Source organism: Lethenteron reissneri, chromosome 52 (assembly GCF_015708825.2).
Source record: "Lethenteron reissneri isolate LAM-NWPU_2019-01 chromosome 52, ASM1570882v1, whole genome shotgun sequence".
NCBI lineage: Eukaryota > Metazoa > Chordata > Hyperoartia > Petromyzontiformes > Petromyzontidae > Lethenteron > Lethenteron reissneri.
Genome location: NC_083830.1, coordinates 5,496,013 through 5,518,653, shown reverse-complemented (window position 1 = coordinate 5,518,653; position 22,641 = coordinate 5,496,013). Strand labels below are relative to the sequence as shown.

Below are 22,641 nucleotides of genomic sequence, written 5' to 3'. Positions count from 1 at the left end.
TATTTCTGCTCGCGCATCGCCCAAGAGTTGTTATTTTAGATAACCCCACGACTCACACGGAGACCAAACATGGCCCGGCACAGAGTCACGTGCTCCAAATCGTCGAGACCCCACGCGCTCGTAAAGAGACCCACCGACTTTACAAACGGACGCAACGATTCAGATGCCACAGCCCTTACACGAGACTCATATTTGCACACACACACAGATACAACGTACACAACACACCGCCACACGTTCACAGCCGATACATAACTACACAACGCCCCCCGTATAGCCTTATCAGTCTGTTAGAGCCTGAGCTGGAATCGAATTCGGGTCGCCGGATTTGGAGCGCATTGCGCTAACTACTAAACATCACCGCCACCGTCACCACCACCATCACCACCACCATCACCACCATCAGCACCACCATCACCGCCACCGTCACCACCACCATCACCACCACCATCACCACCATCAGCACCACCATCACCGCCACCGTCACCACCACCATCACCACCATCAGCACCACCGCCACCGTCACCACCACCATCACCACCACCATCACCACCATCAGCACCACCATCATTAGCACCACCACACCTCCGATTATCACGGTTGGATACGTACGGTGCAAAAGAAGTTCAACGCATACATATATATATCACCACCATTACCACCACGATAACCGCCACCACGACCATCAACCACCGCTAACGCCACCACCACCATCATCACCATCATCACCAACCACTACCAAAGACATAGATACCCCGTGTAGCCGTAAGAGAATGTTGGGGCAAGTGTTGTTAGCGAGCACCTATGAAGGCCAGAACGGCACACGAGGGGGTGGGTGGCCAGCACTACGCCCGGCCGCCTTTGTCTCCCTAGTGGCGATGTTTTTTTACACACCGCACCAGGTACTCATTTTAGGCTGAGTCGGCATAGGAGAGGCCCAGGACCGGTTCAGATAATCGTCACTGATGTTGGCCGTTAGCGGGAATCGAACTCGGGTCGCCGGGGTTCGTAGCGCAGCGCGCTGACCGCTACACCACCGCTCCCCACCACCACTACCACTATCACCACCACGACCGCCACCACCAGCACCACCATCACCACCACTACCGTCACCATCACCACCATCATCACCATCATCACCACCATCATCACCACCGTCACCGCCACCTTCACCACCATCACCACCACCTTCACCACCATCACCACCACTACCGTCACCACCACCATCACCACCATCACCACTATCATCACCACCACCATCATCACCACCACCATCACCACTACCACCACCTTCACCACCATCACCACCACGACCGCCATCACCAGCATCACCACCACCACCATTACCACCACTACCGCCATCATCATCACCATCATCACCACTACCACCATCACCAGCATCACTACCACCTCCACCACCACCACCTTCACCACCATCAGCACCATCACCACCACTACCGTCACCACCACCATCACCAGCATCACCACCACCATCACCACCACTACCGCCATCATCATCACCATCATCACCACTACCACCATCACCACCATCACCACCACCACCACCATCACCACCATCACCACCACCACCATCACCACCATCACCACCACGATCGCCGCCGCTGCGATGGCGTCATCGTACACCAAAGGAAGAACAGAACATGGACACAAATCAACAGAGATCGAGGATGTCGCAACTCTGCCACAGTCGGACCGCTGTCTGCCTCTCTGCCTCTCTGTGCGAAATTAGAGATGGAGGAGGAGGAGGATGATGAGACGAGATGATGGAACCCCACGGTTTTTTTCTCATTTTACACGTAAAAAAAAAACGAAATGGGCATCATGCAGAGAGGGCAATTAAATATCGACGAGGAGTTTGTCCTCAATTACCGGGGGGGGGGGGGGCTTTCGCTCAGCGTGAGCGGGGCGGGGGATGGACTTATTTATTTAGTTTTCACCCGAAACTCCACCGTGGTCTCGTCGTTCCGTGAGTTTGCGCTGAGCCAGCGTTGTGGAAAGGCTTTTAGAGAAAATAAACACGGGGGGGGGGGGGGGGGGGCTTGGAAGAATTTAAACAAAAATAGATACGCGTTTTTTGTTTTTTTGCAAAATAGTTGGGCAATATATTATTATATATTATATATCCGTCGCTCTGTACTCTTTGGTTATTTCGGTGAAGTCACGTGGGTATAATATAAAATAAATCACGACGTTTCGGGGGCAACACAAGCGTCCGTCATCAGGTGGGAAGGCTCTTGTGTTGCGCCCGAAACGTCGTGATTTAATTTATTTTCTACCTACGTGACTTTACCGAAAGAACCAAAGGAAATGGATTCCTGCAGTCACGAAAGCTTCAAATCAATATCGTAGCTCTGCTGATGTAAACACCTGCACCATATTATATTAAATATGTAGAAAGAAAAATATACGTGCTATATATAATATATTATACGAAAATATAAATATATTATATTTATTTCTAGATTTGAAGCTTTCGTGACTGCAAGGATTCATATTCTTAGGTTTTTTCGGTAAAGTCACATAGGTAAAAAATTAAAATTAATAAAAGTAAAATAAAAATGGAATCGTCACAGCACGATTGCTGCACGGTTCCACTTGAAGACGGAAGCTTGTGTTGCCTCCGAAACGTCGTGATTTTTATTTTATTTTTTATTTTACTTTTATTATTATTATTATTTTATTATTTTTTACCTACGTTACTTTACCGAAAAAAGTTAAGAATATATTATATTTACATATATAATATGTATTACATATAACAAATATACAAATGTGTAATAATTGTTACATGTAAATATACACTGTTTATATAACATATTATATAAATCTAAAATATATCGTAGCTCTGCTGACTTGCACAACTGCAACGGCGAGCGGCTACAGGCCTCACGAATGGAACTCCGAGTCACCGGTTCAGCCAGTGCCGGACTCAGCTAGTGCGAGGCCTGTAGCATTTGTTATGAAGGGGCCCTAAATAAATACAAACACCCATAAACACACGTCTTTTACTGGCATAGCAAAGTAATTGTATTTGCTATACAGCCAGATAATACGCACGTACACACACACACACGCGCGCGCACACACGCGCGTACAACAACAACAACAACAACCGCCATTCGCCACTAAGTGGCGGTGACGTCACCACGATGCTTGTGCCAGGCCAAGTGCACCTTGAGGCCACGTGAAGTGTCGAAAGCCCGCTGGCAGGAGGTCACGGGGCAGACTCAGGTGCCACGGGTCGACTGACCGAGATGACCTGGATGACTGGCTGATGCACCACCTGTGCCCCCGACTGTGCCAACTTGCTGTGCTTTAAACACCCGGCGCTCCGCTCGTTGTTGTGAGCGTCGCTCCTCCGCCCTCCGTTGTTGTTGGAGGGCGACTGCCTCCAACTGCCCAGTAGCGTCCTTCACGAGCCTCCTCCACTGAGGCCGATCTTGACACCGCTGGTACCAGTCATCGGCAAGTCCACTCAGCTCCACGTCCTCCTGTACCACGTCACTCCATCTCTTCTCTTGCCCGTGCCGCGCCCGTTTAGCCCCCTCGATCGGGCCGAACAAAAGCTGTTTAGGCATGCGGTGGCTGGGCATGCGGGCTACATGACCCAGCCAACGCAGCCTTGCCTGCCGGAGGAGCTCACCGATGGGACTTTGCCCAGATCTTTCAAGGATTTGTGAGCTCCTCACACAATGCAGCCTGGTTAAACCCAGGATGGATCGTAGGCAGGCCAGCCTAAATGTTTCCAACCGGCACGTAAATACACACATACACGCACACACGCGCGTACACACACACGCGCGTACACACACACACGTACACACACGCACGTACACGCACACACGTACACACACGCACGTAAACGCACACATGTACACACACACACACGCGTACACACACGTACACATACGCACGCGCGTATACACGCACGCGTACACACAAGTACACACAAGCACGTACACACACGCACGCCTCGCTGCTCACTCCGCACTGCTGATAGCGCCACGTGTGACCTCGGGCGTGACCCCTGTCCTTAAACTTGTAGCGAATGCGAAGAGATGTGTAACGCTTCACTTCTCAACCCCGACAGCCTGTTCTCCATCATCATCACCAGCATCGTCGTCGTCCACTTCATCATCAACATCATTGCCGTTCGCGTCATCGCAATCGTCATCCACATCATCGTCATCATCATCCACTTGATGATCATAATCATCGTCATAGATATCATCATCCACATCATCATCATCATCATGGCCGTCCACGTCATCGCTATCATCATCCACTTGATGATCATAATCATCGTCATAGATATCATCATCCACATCATCATCATCATCATTGCCGTCCACGTCATCGCTATCATCATCCACTTGATGATCATAATCATCATCATAGATATCATCATCCACTTCATCATCATCATCATGGCCGTCCACGTCATCACTATCATCATCCACTTGATGATCATAATCATCATCATAGATATCATCATCCACTTCATCATCATCATCATTGCCGTCCACGTCATCGCTATCATCATCAAATACGTCATCATCATCATCTATTTCATCATCATTGCCGTCCACGTCATCACTATCATCATCCACTTGATGATCATAATCATCATCATAGATATCATCATCCACTTCATCATCATCATCATGGCCGTCCACGTCATCACTATCATCATCCACTTGATGATCATAATCATCATCATAGATATCATCATCCACTTCATCATCATCATCTTCATTGCCGTCCACGTCATCGCTATTATCATCAAACACGTCATCATCATTGCCGTCCACGTCATCGCTATCATCATACACTTGATGATCATAATCATCATCATCGCTATCATCATCCACTTCATCATCATCATCATTGCCGTCACTTGTAGGTGATCCGCCTCTTTAATTTTCACAATAAAACCATCACCACTGTCAACACAACCACCCCCTCTTACAACACTGTACCACCTTCACCACCACCACCACCAAAACCACCCACCATCGTTATTATCATCATCATCTTCATCACGACCACCACCACCACACTGCCCTTGTGCCAGGCTAAGTGCAACTTCGCGGCCACGTGGCGGGCAGCAGGCTCGCTGCTAGCAGAGGGGTCGCGACGCAGGGCTCCAGGTGTGACGGGTTCACCGAGAAAGCGGCCAGAGGCACCAGCTGTACATCACCTGCTGTACATCACCAGCTGTACATCACCAGCTGTACATCACCAGTTGTACCCCACCAGCTGTACATCACCAGCTGTACATCACCAGCTGTACATCACCAGCTGTACCCCACCAGCTGTACATCACCAGCTGTACATCACCAGCTGTACATCACCAGATGTACATCACCAGCTGTACATCACCAGCTGTACCCCACCAGCTGTACATCACCAGCTGTACATCACCAGCTGTACATCACCAGCTGTACCCCACCAGCTGTACATCACCAGCTGTACTTCACCAGCTGTACATCACCAGCTGTACATCACCAGCTGTACCCCACCAGTTGTACATCACCAGCTGTACATCACCAGCTGTACATCACCAGCTGTATCCCACCAGCTGTACCCCACCAGCTGTACATCACCAGCTGTACATCACCAGCTGTACATCACCAGCTGTACGTCACCAGCTGTACCCACCAGCTGTACATCACCAGCTGTACATCACCAGATGTACATCACCAGCTGTACCCACCAGCTGTACATCACCACCAGCTGTACATCACCAGCTGTACCCACCAGCTGTACATCACCAGCTGTACATCACCAGCTGTACATCACCAGTTGTACATCACCAGGTGTACCCCACCAGCTGTACACCACCAGCTGTACATCACCAGCTGTACATCACCAGCTGTACCTCACCACCTGTACATCACCACCAGCTGTACATCACCAGCTGTACATCACCAGCTGTACCTCACCACCTGTACATCACCACCAGCTGTACATCACCAGCTGTACATCACCAGCTGTACCCCACCACCTGTACATCACCAGCTGTACATCACCAGCTGTACATCACCAGCTGTACCCCACCAGCCCCCCACTCCGCCACCACGACCCTGAGCCACAGGTGAGAAAATCAAGCTGCAACGCAGGAGCAGGCATTTCCATTCATCTCTCTCCCTCCCTCTTCTCATCCCTGCCTCACTCAACCTCCCACTCTCTCTCCATCTCCCTCACTCCCCCCTCTCATCCTTACCACCCCCCCCATCCCTCCCCTCTCTCATCCCTACCACCCTCTCTCCATCTCCCTCCCTCCCACCATCTCTTCATCCCCCCTCTCTCCCTCCTGCACCCCTCACATCATTGCCTCCCTCTCGTTAAGCCCCTGCTCCCCTCACCTTCCCTTCAACCCTTTCCTCTCTCCATCCCTCCTCTCCCTCCCTGCTTCTGCATCTCCTCTCTCCCTCCCTGCCTCTCTCCCTCCCCGCATCCCCTCCTCTCTCTCTTTCTCTCAACACATAATTTCATTCCCCCCTCCCCTGCACCCCCCCCTCCACCATTCTCGATGTACAGCCGAAACGAGAGAGGAAATTGAGTTGATGTTGGGCAGGGGGAAGTGGAGAGAGCGGACGGCTGTGGCCGTGGAGGAGGTTCGGTGCTGGAGGTTGGTGGGTGGGCGCAGTCTGAGTGGGCAGAAGCGATGGGAGCACGGGGGGAGGGGGAGGGGTTATAGGGGGATCAGAGGGAGGTCGGAAGGGGGGAGGTAGAGAGGCAGGGGAGTAAGGAGGGACAGGAGTAGGAAGGGAGTGAGGGAGGGAGGTGGGTTGGGAGGGAGGGAGGGGAGTAGGGAGGGAGGGAGGGAGTAGGAGGGTTGGAGGTAGGGAGGGGAGTAGGAGGGAGGGAGGGAGTAGGGAGGGAGTCGGAGGGAGGGAGGTAGGGAGGTAGGGAGGGGAGTAGGGAGGGAGGGAGTAGGAGGGAGGGAGTCGGAGGGAGGGAGGAAAGTAGGAGAGAGGGAGGGAGTAGGAGGGAGGGAGGTGAGTAGGGAGGGAGTAGGAGTGGGGAGGGAGGTAGGGGAGTAGGAGGGAAGGGAGTAGGGAGGGAGTAGGAAGGAGGGAGGGGAGTGGGAAGGGAGGGAGGTAAGGAGGGAGTAAGCGAGGCGCGGGGTGTGTGGTTAGAAACGCTACACCAACCCGACGTGCACGTGGGAACACCGGGCACCCTGGACCACTGCTGCGCAAACAGCGCAGTAAGCACCGCAGTCTTAGCCCCCCGCCCCCCCCCCGCCCCCCCCGTCTCTGTTTATTTTAGCCGCACCGAGCCACAGACTCCCAGACTTGAGACCGGAGGCCCCCCCCCCCTCCGTCTCAACTCTCCCCCCCCCTCCCGGGATTTGAGCGGTATCAGGGAGCCGTTCGTTACGAGGGGGCACGGCTGCCCCCCCCCCCACCTCTTCCCCTCAACACCCCCTCCTCCTTATAACGAGGGGGAGGGGCACGGCTGCCCCCCCCCCCCCACCTCTCCCCCTCCAACCCCCCCTCATTATAACGAGGGGAGGGGCACGGCTGCCCCCCCCCCCACCTCTCCCCCTCCAACCCCCCCTCATTATAACGGGGGGAGGGGCACGGCTGCCCCCCCCCCACCTCTCCCCCTCCAACCCCCCCTCATTATAACGGGGGGAGGGGCACGGCTGCCCCCCCCCCCACCTCTCCCCCTCCAACCCCCCCTCATTATAACGGGGGGAGGGGCACGGCTGCCCCCCCCCCACCTCTCCCCCTCCAACCCCCCCTCATTATAACGGGGGGGAGGGGCACGGCTGACCCCCCCCCCCACTTCTTCCCCCCCCCTCCTTATAACGGGGGGGGGGTCAAAGTAGCGGCCGTGACTCTCAGCACCACGCGGCTACGTCGGTCACGTGGTAGCTGTTAATTGTTCATTAGCAGGGGATGGGCGACAATTTCAGGAGCTCAAATGATGTCGTTAACATGCGCAAGAGGTGACGTTTCGGGCGACGACCCTTTTCATTATCCTGCTTCTTCGGCAGCGCGCTTGAACAGAGGGACCAGCGAAGAGAGAGATGGAGTGGATGGATGTTGTTCTTCTTTCGCACCGTACGTAGCCAACCACGCTAATCGGAGGTGCGGGGGGAAGGGGGGGACAGCAAACTTAACACAAAAAGTCGTCGTCAAGAAGTGAGTTTGTCAATCGAGATGATGATGACGATGATTTAAAAGTGCCGCAGCTTCCCAGTGTCCTCCTAATAATCGGAAGAGCGTTCCAGACGGCCGCATCATCGATAGAACGCATGATAGAACCCCCCTGCTTACTAGGGGATTGGGGTGGCTACGACCGATGAGAATTCAAATAAAGCAAACAAACAAACACACACAACGCACACAAACTTTTCGTTTTGATGACACCAGTTTTTTTTTATTCACAAAATGTAAGTAGCCTTGATTCTCAGGGCTCTCGTCCGGGGTCACGTGGTGACCGTGATTTATTTGCAGAATGAGTGAGGCGACATCATCATCGTCGCCGTCGTCGTTGTTTATGTTGTTGTTGATGTTGTTGCTGATGTTGATGTTACAAACAACACGCAGACACAAGCAACAAGACAAAGACAACAGACTGCTGGGGCAAGTGCTGTTAGCGAGCAGCAGCGCCTATGAAGGCCGGCACGGCACACGAGGGGGTGGGTGGCCAGCACCACGCCCGACCGCCTTTGTCTCCCCAGTGGCGATGTTTACACGTCGTCCAGCAGTGAAGAACCACTGCTGGTGTAGAGGGTCCGAGTGTTTGAGATGGCTCTCGCTTCGGCGTGGAAACTGTGCAGGGTAAAATATCGACGGGCGAAGGGAGGGGGGGGGACGTGGGAGTGAGTGGCGCGTTGTGTCGACAACACAACTCCGAATACACAGCACGCGAAATAAACGTTGGGGCATTTGTGGTCTCTCTGTATTAGCGGCCACCACCACCACAACATCAACAACATCAACAACATTAACAACAACATCAACAGCAACAACATCATCGTAGTCGACGTCGAAAGTCACCCCGGTGCGTCCTACCGCGTGCGCGCGCGCTGATGATTGCTTACGACATTCCTCTGGCTCGCGAGTGCAGGTTGTACACATCACAGTGCTGGTCTACACGAACTTTCATACCGCGCGCAAGGCAAAGATCCCCCCGTATAGCCTCCAGCAGGCTGTCGGGGCAAGTGCTGTTAGCGAGCCGGCATCGGCGCACGGAGGGTCCGTGGGTGGTCACAGCACCACGCCAGCCCTGCCGCCTTTGTCTCCCCAGTGCCGATGTTTACTGCACACCGCACCGCGTACTCATTTGCGGCTGAGTCGACCTAGAAGGAGACCTAGGACCGGTCCAGATCAATCGCCACTGGTGCTGGGCCGCGAGCGGGAATCGAACTCGGGTCGCCGGGTTCGTAGCGCAGAGCGCGAACCGCTCCCAACCACGACCGACCGCAACCACCACCACCACCATCATCACCACCTCGCCCGAGGTGGTGATGCCATCCCCTCCCAGTGAATGATGGCGTCATTTGACCCCTCACCCCGGAGCGGAACGGAACCCAGATAAGCATCGCGGGAGGGGGGCGAGCGGTTGGAGAGGGGGGGGGGTGCTGCAAGGAGGGCCAAACCGGGGCGGACCCGGGTCAGCCCGGGTCGGGATCAGATTGAGGTTGACCGGGCTGGGTGCAATCGGGCACCGTGCGTGATGCGTGCCACTCGCATCGCTCGCGTCGCGTCGATGCGAGAAGGGGCCACGTTGAGCCGACGCGTGCCTCTCCAATGAGGACAGGGGTCTGCATAGCACGGCTGGTATGACGGTAGCCGGCGCGTTACATGTGAAGGGAGGGTTTACAGGGGCAGCATAGCACGGCTGGTATGACGGTAGCCGGCGCGTTACATGGGGAAGGGAGGGTTTACAGGGGCAGCATAGCACGGCTGGTATGACGGTAGCCAGCGCGTTACATTTGAAGGGAGGGTTACAGGGTCTGCATAGCACGGCTGGTATGACGGTAGCCAGCGCGTTACATTTGAAGGGAGGGTTACAGGGTCTGCATAGCACGGCTGGTATGACGGTAGCCAGCGCGTTACACGTGAAGGGAGGGTTACAGGGGCTGCATACCACGGCTGGTATGACGGTAGCCAGCGCGTTACACGTGAAGGGAGGGTTACAGGGGCTGCATAGCACGGCTGGTATGACGGTAGCCGGCGCGTTACATGGGGAAGGGAGGGTTTACAGGGGTCTGCATAGCACGGCTGGTATGACGGTAGCCAGCGCGTTACATTTGAAGGGAGGGTTACAGGGTCTGCATAGCACGGCTGGTATGACGGTAGCCGGCGCGTTACATTTGAAGGGAGGGTTTACAGGGGTCTGCATAGCACGGCTGGTATGACGGTAGCCAGCGCGTTACATTTGAAGGGAGGGTTACAGGGTCTGCATAGCACGGCTGGTATGACGGTAGCCGGCGCGTTACATGGGGAAGGGAGGGTTTACAGGGGTCTGCATAGCACGGCTGGTATGACGGTAGCCGGCGCGTTACATGGGGAAGGGATGGTTTACAGGGGTCTGCATAGCACGGCTGGTATGACGGTAGCCAGCGCGTTACATTTGAAGGGAGGGTTACAGGGTCTGCATAGCACGGCTGGTATGACGGTAGCCAGCGCGTTACACGTGAAGGAGGGTTTACAGGGGCAGCATAGCACGGCTGGTATGACGGTAGCCAGCGCGTTACACGTGAAGGGAGGGTTACAGGGGCTGCATAGCACGGCTGGTATGACGGTAGCCGGCGCGTTACATGGGGAAGGGAGGGTTTACAGGGGTCTGCATAGCACGGCTGGTATGACGGTAGCCGGCGCATTACATGGGGAAGGGAGGGCATGGAGGGCTCGTCCGTGGTTGGTCCTCTGCATCTCTCTCGCGGTCTCTACGAGGGAGTGAGCGAGGGAGCGAATGTGCCGTGCGGTAGCGGCGACGGTGTCGCAGCGAGACGAGTGGACGTCGCGATCATCGCCCAGTCGCAGTGGCGTGCGCGGAGGGAGGAGGAGGAGACAGCGTCAGAGTTGCGACAAAAGTCTGGCGAATAGAAATCGTCGTTGAGCCGATGATCACGCGCCGCCGGTGGCTTGGATATGTTGAATACCTCGCCCGGTACGCAGGAGGGCGTGGGTTAGATCCCAACCCTGACGCCTGCTGCTGTGTATTTGGTGCTTGCGTGTCTCTCTCCGTATCTCTCTCTCCGTGGTGAGATGTTAACTACCTCGCCTGGTATAGAGGAGGACGTGGGTTCGAACCCTGACGCCTGCTGTATATTTGGAGTTTGCGTGTCTCTCTCATCATCATCACGGTGGCTAGGAGATGTTAACTACCTCGCCTGGTACACAGGAGGGCTCGGCTTCGATCCCAAACCTGACGTCTGCTGCTGCTGTATATTTGGAGTTTGCGTGTTTCTCTCTCCCCGTGGTCGCGTGGATTTGTCTCCGGGTCCTCACGGTTTTTCCCCTCCCACATTTCGAATCAACGTCATCACGCGTTTATAGGATTTGGCTGCTAAATATTTCCACGTGATGATGATGATGATAAGCCACTTCGTTGAGCTATCGTTTGTGATGGCCAGGTCGCTTCTTAACAAAATAACTACACAGCTAAAATAAAACAATTAAAGTTCGTGAGTTCATTCGGTCGGGGGTGCAAATAACCTCACGGGAGGGAGGGTGACGAGGTGAGGGTGAGTAGTGGAGTCGCTCAACCGGTCTGATAGAGCCTCGAGACATTCCCAGTCCCCAGTTGAGATGAATCTGAAGCGACTACACCACCACGTGTTCCTTCTCAACATCATCATCACTCGGCTACTCATCACCACCATGACCACCACCATCACTACCGCCATCACCACCACCATCACTACTGCTACAGTCACCACCACCACCGTCACTACCACCATAATCACCACCACTACCATTGCTACCGCCATTACCACCACCATCACTACTGCTACAGTCACCACCACCACCACCACCGCCGTCACCACCACGATCACCATCACTACCACCATAATCACCACCACCACCATCATCACTACCACCATATTCACCACCACCATCACTACCACCATAATCACCACCACCATCACTACCACCATAATCACCACCACCATCATTACCACCATAATCACCACAATAATCACCATAATCTTTACCACCGTCACCACCACCGTCACCACCACAACAACCGCCAACATCATCACCACAACCACTGCTATGGTCACCACCATCACTAGCACCACCAGTACCACCACCGTCACCCTCACCATCACCACCATCACCACCAGCACCACTACCACTGTCGTCATCATCATCACCACCTCCACCGAAATTACCACAACCATCAGCATCACCACTGCGTCAACCACGAAGCAAGAGGGGGGAAATAGATGGGGGGCTGGGGAGGATTAAGTAAGTGGGGGGGGGGGGCGGAGGGAGAAGGGGGGAGGGGAGAAGTGGGGGGTGGGGTGAGGGAGGGGGCTAAGGGGGGAGGCGAGGAGTGGAGGGGGGGGGGCAGGTTCCAACCCGGCAGAACCGAGCCACTGAACCGGTCCGAGGCGACGCTTCCGTGAGGCCGTCTGCGACGAGTTCCTGGAATGGAGAAAAATCTCCACTGGGTCTACACCCCCCCTACCCCCCCTCCCCCCCCCACGTATTCCCCAGCAGCAGCAGGAGGAGCAGCAGGATCAGGAGGTGGATCAGGAGGTGGATCAGTAGGAGGATCAGGAGGATGATCAGGAGGAGAACCAGGAGGTGGATCAGTAGGAGGATCAGGAGGTGGATCAGGAGGTGGATCAGGAGGTGGATCAGGAGGTGGATCAGGAGGTGGATCAGGAGGTGGATCAGTAGGAGGATCAGGAGGTGGATCAGGAGGTGGGTGAGGAGGATCAGAAGGAGGAGAAGGACCAGGAGCATGATGAGTAGGAGAAGCAGCAGGAAGAGGAGGATCAGGAGGAGGATGAGGAGGATCAGGATCAGGAGGAGGATCGTGATGAGGAGGAGGATCAGGATCAAGAGGAGGAGGATCAGGAGGATCATGACGAGGATCAGGATCAGGGCCCAAGCAGCACCTCTGAGCTACCAGGCGGACAGCCCCTCGGCCTCCTCCTCTGGGCGCACGCGGGCAGCCTGCCCCACGCGCTCTGCTCTCAGACTAAACAACGTTTAGAGCTCCACGGCTCTAATTGGTCTCTCGCTGGCGACTCGCGGCCTCTGCTGCAGCGAGGTGCCCAAGGGGTGGTGGTGGCGGTGGCTGATTTTTTCCATCTCCCCCTTGAACATTTTTTTCGAGAGTCGATTCCCTTCTTAAAAACAGGAAAACCGTTTGGCAGGGTGTTTATGTCTGCGGCAGGCTAAGGTTAATTTGCTTGTAATGTTGTGCGTGTCCGTTCGTGCGTGTGTGTGTGTCCGTGTGTGTGTGTCCGTGTGTGTGTGTCCGTGTGTGTGTGTGTGTCCGTGTTTGGGGGAGCGGTGGTGTAGCGGTTAGCGCTACGCTGCGCTACGAACCCGGCGACACGGGTTCGATTCCCGCTCACGGACAACACCGGTGACGATTATCTGAACCGGTCCCGGGCCTCCCCCTAGGTCGACTCAGCCTCAAATGAGTACCTGGTGCGGTGTGTAGTAAACATCGCCACGAGGGAGACAAAGGCGGTCGGGCGTGGTGCTGGCCACCCACCCCCTCGTGTACCGTTCCGGCCTTTATAGGTGCTCGCTAAGAGCACTTGCCCCCACAGTCTGTCAAGGCTATACGGGGGATCTTTGTCTTTGTGTGTCCGTGTGTGGGGAGCGGTGGTGTAGCGGTTAGCGCTACGCTGCGCTACGAACCCGGCGACACGGGTTCGATTCCCGCTCACGGCCAACACCGGTGACGATTATCTGAACTGGTCCCGGGCCTCCCCCTAGGTCGACTCAGCCTCAAATGAGTACCTGGTGCGGTGTGTAGTAAACATCGCCACGAGGGAGACAAATGCGGTCGGGCGTGGTGCTGGCCACCCACCCCTTCGTGTACCGTTCCGGCCTTTATAGGTGCTCGCTAACAGCACTTGCCCCCACAGTCTGTCAAGGCTATACGGGGGATCTTTGTCTTTGTGTGTCCATATGTCCGTGTGTGGGGAGCGGTGGTGTAGCGGTTAGCGCTACGCTGCGCTACGAACCCGGCGACCCGAGTTCGATTCCCGCTCACGGCCACCAACACCAGTGACGATAATCTGAACCGGTCCTGGGCCTGACCCCTAGGTCGACTCAGCCTTAATGAGTACCTCGGTGCGATGTGTGTGCAGTAAGCAGCAATCGGCATTGGGGGAGACAAAGGCGGCCGGGCGAGGTTTCTGGCCACACCACCTCCCATCGCGTGCCCGTGTCGGCCTTCATCGGTTGGGTGTTTTGCTTCCAGCACTTGGCCCCGATATTCAATGACAAGGCTATAGGGGGGATCTTTGTCTTTGTGCGTGTGCTGTGCATACCACCACTCTGTACTCTGATCATCATCAGTCAGGGGCGATCCACTGCTAGATGAAGGCTTCCCACCCCACCACCCACCACCACCCTTACCACTCGACCTCCCACCCGGCTCCACCCGACTCCACCCTCCGACCCCCCCCCTCCTCTTTCCTCCGCCGCCCCCTCCCTCGACCCCACAATGCACCCAATTCATCTCATCCCGATCCTGCTACCCACGAGGCGACCTCATCCCCCGCTCCGTCTCTGCGGAGGTGGGGGAGGGGAGTTGCGACGTATTCCCATGGCCAACAACAATGTTGAAAGTGTGTGAATTTATAATGTCGACATTAAAATAGAACCTTGCTAATAACGTCAGGGCATCTTCAACGTCCACCGCGAAGCGGACGGTGCGTGGTTGTGCTCTTTGTGTGTGTGTGTGTGTGGTTTATGCAACCGCGACCGACTACCAAAAATTGCCCTAAGATGGGCACCACCCGGGCACAAGGAAACCCTCCCGGGGGAGATCCGCGGCCACGTGGCACAAGACCCTGAAGGAAGAGATGGTGGCAGCAGTCAGCCTCTCAGCACGTGGCCAGGGATGGGAAGAAGCGGAGGGAAACTCAATGCGGCCTCGTGTCCCATCGGAGATGAAGAGGATCAACTAACTACCAGTATCACAGCCACCACCACTACTACTACCACTGCTATCAATACCACCAGCACCACCATACACCAACAATACCATTACTAACAGCAGGACTATCACCACTACCACCAGTACCATACACCCCCACCATTACCACCGGTCCCATCACCACTACCACCAGTACTACCACCAGTACCACCATGACTACTACTACTACCAAAAATTGCCCTAAGGGGACGTCCATAAATGACGTCACGCGATTTTGGACGATTTTTGACCCCCCCCCCCCCCCCCCTTCGTCACACGGTGTCACAAAAAGTCAGAACCCCCCTCGAATATGACGTCACAAAGCTCTGTCCCACCCCCCCCCCCCCCCACAAAAAAACATGCTTCAAATCGATTTAAATTATTGTAATTGTAGTGCGTATTTAATGTGACGCTGCACTCTGATGTTGTAGGAGAAAACATTTATTAAAAAGTCTATTTAATTAAGTAGAACGTGTTGTTTATATTTATTTAAAGTTGCGCATTTTGATGTGACGTCACATTTCTAAACCCCCCCCCCCTCGTCACACATCGTCACAAATGTCTGACCCCCCCCCCCCTAGGTGCGTGACGTCATTTATGGACGATGCGTGCGGTGTTGATGGATCAGACCAGCGATGGGAGTCACCCACCGCGACAGTAAAGTGGCGCATCTTTCGGGGTCGTGCAAGCAAAAGCGTGTTCACGACGGGCGATTCGTCCTCCCCGATGTGCCAGGCTAGGTGCAGGAGGTCACGGGACAGGCACAGGTGCCATGAGCTGACTGGCTGAGATCACTGGCAGATGCACCGCCTGTGCCCCCCTACTGTGCCAACTCGCTGCGTTTTAGCCACCCGTTGTTGTGAGCGTCGCTCCTCCGTTCTCCGTTGTTGTTGGAGGGCGACTGCCTCCAACTGCCCAGTAGCGGCGTCCTTCACGAGCCTCCTCCACAGAGGCCGATCTTGACACCGCTGGTACCAGTCATCGGCAAGTCCACTCAGCTCCACGTCCTCCTGTACCGCATCACTCCATCTCTTCTCGAGCTCGTGCCGCGCCCGTTAAGCTCCATCTATTAGGTCAAGAATGAATCCTTCTTGGGCACGCGGTGGTTGGGCATGCCAAGAGGACCTCACCGAAGGGACTTTGAGCTCCTCACAGTGTAATCCAGTTTGAAAGTTTCAAAACCAGCGTAGGTGTTCCTGTAAAAGGATTCCACGTTTCACAAGCGAAGAGATGGGGGGTGGGGGGGGGGGGGTCCATGACGATGTTTACAACGCACCGCACCAGGTAGTCATTTGAGGCTGAGTCAACCTAGGGGGAAGACGGCCCACCACCGGTTTAGATAATCGTCACCGGTGGTTGGGTGGCCGTGAGCGAGAATCGAACTCGGGTGGTCGGGTTCGTAGCACGGCGCGCTAACCACTACACTACCGCTCCCCACACACACACCACGACCACAATCACCACACGGACACGGACACACGGACACAAAAAGACAAAGATCCCCCATATAACCTTTAACAGACTGTTGGGGCAAGTGCTGTTAGCGAGCGTCTATGAAGGCCGGCACGGCACACTAGAGGGTGGGTGGCCAGTACCACGCCCAGCCGTCTTTGTCTCCCCAGTGGCGATGCTCACACATCGCACCAGGTACTCATTTGAAGCTGAGTCGACCTAGGGGAGGCCCAGAACCGGTTCAGACAATTGTCACCGGAGTTGGCCGTGAGCGGGAATCGAACTCGGGTCGCCGGGGTTCGTAGCGCAGCGCGCTGATCCCCACCACCAACACCACCACCACCACCACCACAATCACCATCACCGCAATAACCACCACCACAATCACCACCACCAAAATCACCACCACCACAATCACCACCACCACCACAATCACCACCACCACCACAACAATCACCATCACCACAATCACCACCACCACCACAATTACCACCACCACACACAATCACCATCACCACAATCACCACCACCACAATCACCACCACCACAATCACCACCACAATCACCACCACAATCACCATCACCACCACCACAATCACCACCACAATCACCACCAACACAATCACCACCACAATCACCACCACCACAATTACCACCACCACCACCACCACAATCACCACCACCACAATCACCACCACCACAATCACCACCACCACAATCACAATCACCACCACCACAATCACCACCACAATCACCACCACCACCACAATCACCACCACCACAATCACCACCACCACAACAATCACCACCACAATCACCATCCCTCCCTCCATCTCGCGGCGCGACCGCCCTGGAGGAGCAGGGTGATTAATAATCATTAGGGGCTCTCTCAATTAGGTCCCTCTAAAGGGGGTTCATTGACCGCCGTAGGGGGTTTTAAAGCCCCCCCCCCCTCCACCCCCCCTCTCCACTGCCCCTCCCCTCCACCACCTCCCCCCGCCCCTCCCCACCCAGCCCACATCGCCCGCCTCGCCCTCCCTTGCACTGGAAGGGGGGAAGGGGGGGAGAGTGAACTTTGGTGCCACGGTGGTGAGATGTTGACTGCCTCGCCTGGTGTGCAGGAGGTCGTGGGTTCGATCCCGACCCTGACGCCTGCTGCTGTATATTTGGAGTTTGCGTGTCTCTCTCTCTATCATCATCACGGTGGCTAGGAGATGTTAACTACCTCGTCTGGTCTACAGGAGGTCGTGGGTTCGATCCCGACCCTGACGCCTGCTGCTGTATATTTGGAGTTTGCGTGTCTCTCTCTCTATCATCATCACGGTGGCTAGGAGATGTTAACTACCTCGCCTGGTATGCAGGAGGTCGTGGGTTCGATCCCGACCCTGACGCCTGCTGCTGTATATTTGGAGTTTGCGTGTCTCTCTCATCATCATCATGGTGGTGAGATGTTAACTACCTCGCCTGGTTTACAGGAAGTCGTGGGTTCGATCCCGACCCTGACGCCTGCTGCTGTATATTTGGAGTTTGTGTGTCTCTCTATCTATCATCATCACGGTGGCTAGGAGATGTTAACTACCTCGCCTGGTATGCAGGAGGTCGTGGGTTCGATCCCGACCCTGGACGCCTGCTGCTGTATATTGGAGTTTGTGTGTCTCTCTCATCATCATCATGGTGGTGAGATGTTAACTACCTCGCCTGGTTTACAGGAAGTCGTGGGTTCGATCCCGACCCTGACGCCTGCTGCTGTATATTTGGAGTTTGTGTGTCTCTCTCTCATCATCATCACTGTGGCTAGGAGATGTTAACTACCTCGCCTGGTTTACAGGAGGTCGTGGGTTCGATCCCGACCCTGACGCCTGCTGCTGTATATTTGGAGATTGTGTGTCTCTCTCCTCATCATCATCACGGTGGTAGATGTTAACTACCTCGCCTGGTGTGCAGGAGGTCGTGGGTTCGATCCCGACCCTGACGCCTGCTGCTGTGTATTTGGAGTTTGTGTGTCTCTCTCTCATCATCATCACGGTGGCTAGGAGATGTTAACTACCTCGCCTGGTTTACAGGAGGTCGTGGGTTTGATCCCGACCCTGACGCCTGCTGCTGTATATTTGGAGTTTGTGTGTCTCTCTCTCATCATCATCACGGTGGCTATGAGATGTTAACTACCTCGCCTGGTTTACAGGAGGTCGTGGGTTCGATCCCGACCCTGACGCCTGCTGCTGTATATTTGAAGTTTGCGTGTCTCTCTCTCATCATCATCACGGTGGCTAGGAGATGTTAACTACCTCTCCTGGTGTGCAGGAGGTCGTGGGTTCGATCCCGACCCTGACGCCTGCTGCTGTATATGTGGAGTTTGTGTCTCTCTCTCTCATCATCATCACGGTGGCTAGGAGATGTTAACTACCTCGCCTGGTATGCAGGAGGTCGTGGGTTTCGATCCCGACCTGACGCCTGCTGCTGTATATTTGGAGTTTGCGTGTCTCTCTCATCATCATCATGGGGTGAGATGTTAACTACCTCGCCTGGTTTACAGGAGGTCGTGGGTTCGATCCCGACCCTGACGCCTGCTGCTGTATATTTGGAGTTTGTGTGTCTCTCTCTCATCATCATCACGGTGGCTAGGAGATGTTAACTACCTCGCCTGGTTTACAGGAGGTCGTGGGTTCGATCCCGACCATGACGCCTGCTGCTGTATATTGGAGTTTGTGTGTCTCTCTCTCATCATCATCACGGTGGTGAGATGTTAACTACCTCGCCTGGTGTGCAGGAGGTCGTGGGTTCGATCCCGACCCTGACGCCTGCTGCTGTATATTTGGAGTTTGTGTGTCTCTCTCTCATCATCATCACGGTGGCTAGGAGATGTTAACTACCTCGCCTGGTGTGCAGGAGGTCGTGGGTTCGATCCCGACCCTGACGCCTGCTGCTGTGTATTTGGAGTTTGTGTGTCTCTCTCATCATCATCACGGTGGTGAGATGTTAACTACCTCGCCTGGTATACAGGAGGTCGTGGGTTCGATCCCGACCCTGACGCCTGCTGCTGTATATTTGGAGTTTGCGTGTCTCTCTCATCATCATCACGGTGGCTAGGAGATGTTAACTACCTCGCCTGGTGTGCAGGAGGTCGTGGGTTCGATCCCGACCCTGACGCCTGCTGCTGTGTATTTGGAGTTTGCGTGTCCTCTTCATCATCATCACGGTGGTGAGATGTTAACTACCTCGCCTGGTATACAGGAGGTCGTGGGTTCGATCCCGACCCTGACGCCTGCTGCTGTATATTTGGAGTTTGCGTGTCTCTCTCATCATCATCACGGTGGCTAGGAGATGTTAACTACCTCGCATGGTATACAGGAGGGTCGTGGGTTCGATCCCGACCCTGACGCCTGCTGCTGTATATTTGGAGTTTGTGTGTCTCTCTCTCATCATCATCACGGTGGCTAGGAGATGTTAACTACCTCGCCTGGTTTACAGGAGGTCGTGGGTTCGATCCCGACCCTGACGCCTGCTGCTGTATATTTGGAGTTTGCGTGTCTCTCTCTCATCATCATCACGGTGGCTAGGAGATGTTAACTACCTCGCCTGGTATACAGGAGGTCGTGGGTTCGATCCCGACCCTGACGCCTGCTGCTGTATATTTGGAGTTTGCGTGTCTCTCTCTCATCATCATCACGGTGGCTAGGAGATGTTAACTACCTCGCCTGGTTTACAGGAGGTCGTGGGTTCGATCCCGACCCTGACGCCTGCTGCTGTATATTTGGAGTTTGTGTGTCTCTCTCTCATCATCATCACGGTGGTGAGATGTTAACTACCTCGCCTGGTGTGCAGGAGGTCGTGGGTTCGATCCCGACCCTGACGCCTGCTGCTGTATATTTGGAGTTTGTGTGTCTCTCTCTCATCATCATCACGGTGGCTAGGAGATGTTAACTACCTCGCCTGGTTACAGGAGGTCGTGGGTTCGATCCCGACCCTGACGCCTGCTGCTGTATATTTGGAGTTTGTGTGTCTCTCTCTCATCATCATCACGGTGGCTAGGAGATGTTAACTACCTCGCCTGGTGTGCAGGAGGTCGTGGGTTCGATCCCGACCCTGACGCCTGCTGCTGTATATTTGGAGTTTGTGTCTCTCTCTCTCATCATCATCACGGTGGCTAGGAGATGTTAACTACCTCGCCTGGTATGCAGGAGGTCGTGGGTTCGATCCCGACCCTGACGCCTGCTGCTGTATATTTGGAGTTTGCGTGTCTCTCTCATCATCATCATGGTGGTGAGATGTTAACTACCTCGCCTGGTTTACAGGAGGTCGTGGGTTCGATCCCGACACTGACGCCTGCTGCTGTATATTTGGAGTTTGCGTGTCTCTCTTTCTATCATCATCATGGTGGCTAGGAGATGTTAACTACCTCGCCTGGTTTACAGGAGGTCGTGGGTTCGATCCCGACCCTGACGCCTGCTGCTGTATATTTGGAGTTTGCGTGTCTCTCTCTCTATCATCATTACGGTGGCTAGGAGATGTTAACTACCTCGCCTGGTATACAGGAGGTCGTGGGTTCGATCGCGATCCTGACGCCTGCTGCTGTGTATTTGGAGTTTGCGTGTCTCTCTCATCATCATCACGGTGGTGAGATGTTCACTACCTCGCCTGGTATACAGGAGGTCGTGGGTTCGATCCCGACCCTGACGCCTGCTGCTGTATATTTGTAGTTTGCGTGTCTCTCTCATCATCATCACGGTGGCTAGGAGATGTTAACTACCTCGCCTGGTGTGCAGGAGGTCGTGGGTTCGATCCCGACCCGACGCCTGCTGCTGTATATTTGAGTTTGTGTGTCTCTCTCTCATCATCATCACGGTGGCTAGGAGATGTTAACTACCTCGCCTGGTGTGCGGAAGGTCGGGGTTCGATCCCGACCCTGACGGCACTGCTGATGTGTATTTGGAGTTTGCGTGTCTCTCTCTCTCATCATCACGGTGGTGAGATGTTAACTACCTCGCCTGGTGTACAGGAGGTCGTGGGTTCGATCCCGACCCTGACGCCTGCTGCTGTATATTTGGAGTTTGCGTGTCTCTCTCATCATCATCACGGTGGCTAGGAGATGTTAACTACCTCGCCTGGTGTGCAGGAGGTCGTGGGTTCGATCCCGACCCTGACGCCTGCTGTATATTTGGAGTTTGCGTGTCTCTCTCATCATCATCACGGTGGCTAGGAGATGTTAACTACCTCGCCTGGTATACAGGAGGTCGTGGGTTCGATCCCGACCCTGACGCCTGCTGCTGTATATTTGGAGTTTGCGTGTCTCTCTCTCATCATCATCACGGTGGCTAGGAGATGTTAACTACCTCGCCTGGGTACAGGAGGTCGTGGGTTCGATCCCGACCCTGACGCCTGCTGCTGTATATTTGGAGTTTGCGTGTCTCTCTCTCATCATCATCACGGTGGCTAGGAGATGTTAACTACTCCCGCCTGTATACAGGAGGTCGTGGGTTCGATCCCGACCCTGACGCCTGCTGCTGTATATTTGGAGTTTGCGTGTCTCTCTCATCTCATCATCACGGTGGCTAGGAGATGTTAACTACCTCGCCTGGTATACAGGAGGTCGTGGGTTCGATCCCGACCCTGACGCCTGCTGCTGTATATTTGGAGTTTGCGTGTCTCTCTCTCATCATCATCACGGTGGCTAGGAGATGTTAACTACCTCGCCTGGTGTGCAGGAGGTCGTGGGTTCGATCCCGACCCTGACGCCTGCTGCTGTATATTTGGAGTTTGCGTGTCTCTCTCTCATCATCATCACGGTGGCTAGGAGATGTTAACTACCTCGCCTGGTGTACAGGAGGTCGTGGGTTCGATCCCGACCCTGACGCCTGCTGCTGTATATTTGGAGTTTGCGTGTCTCTCTCTCATCATCATCACGGTGGCATGAGATGTTAACTACCTCGCCTGGTATACAGGAGGTCGTGGGTTCGATCCCGACCCTGACGCCTGCTGCTGTATATTTGGAGTTTGCGTGTCTCTCTCTCATCATCATCACGG

At 54.7% G+C, this 22,641-nt stretch overlaps 1 protein-coding gene across 1 annotated transcript in view; it reads left to right on the top strand.

Moving 5' to 3' along the window:
* The first annotated feature begins 13,097 nt into the window (after positions 1–13,097).
* LOC133355844 (cytochrome c oxidase subunit 4 isoform 1, mitochondrial-like) overlaps positions 13,098–22,641 on the top strand; it is a 554,855-nt gene continuing 545,311 nt past the window's right edge. Inside the window, exon 1 of the mRNA XM_061573248.1 lies at positions 13,098–13,102. The gene's annotated coding sequence lies outside the window, so the exon portion shown is untranslated. The remainder of the gene's footprint in view (positions 13,103–22,641) is intronic.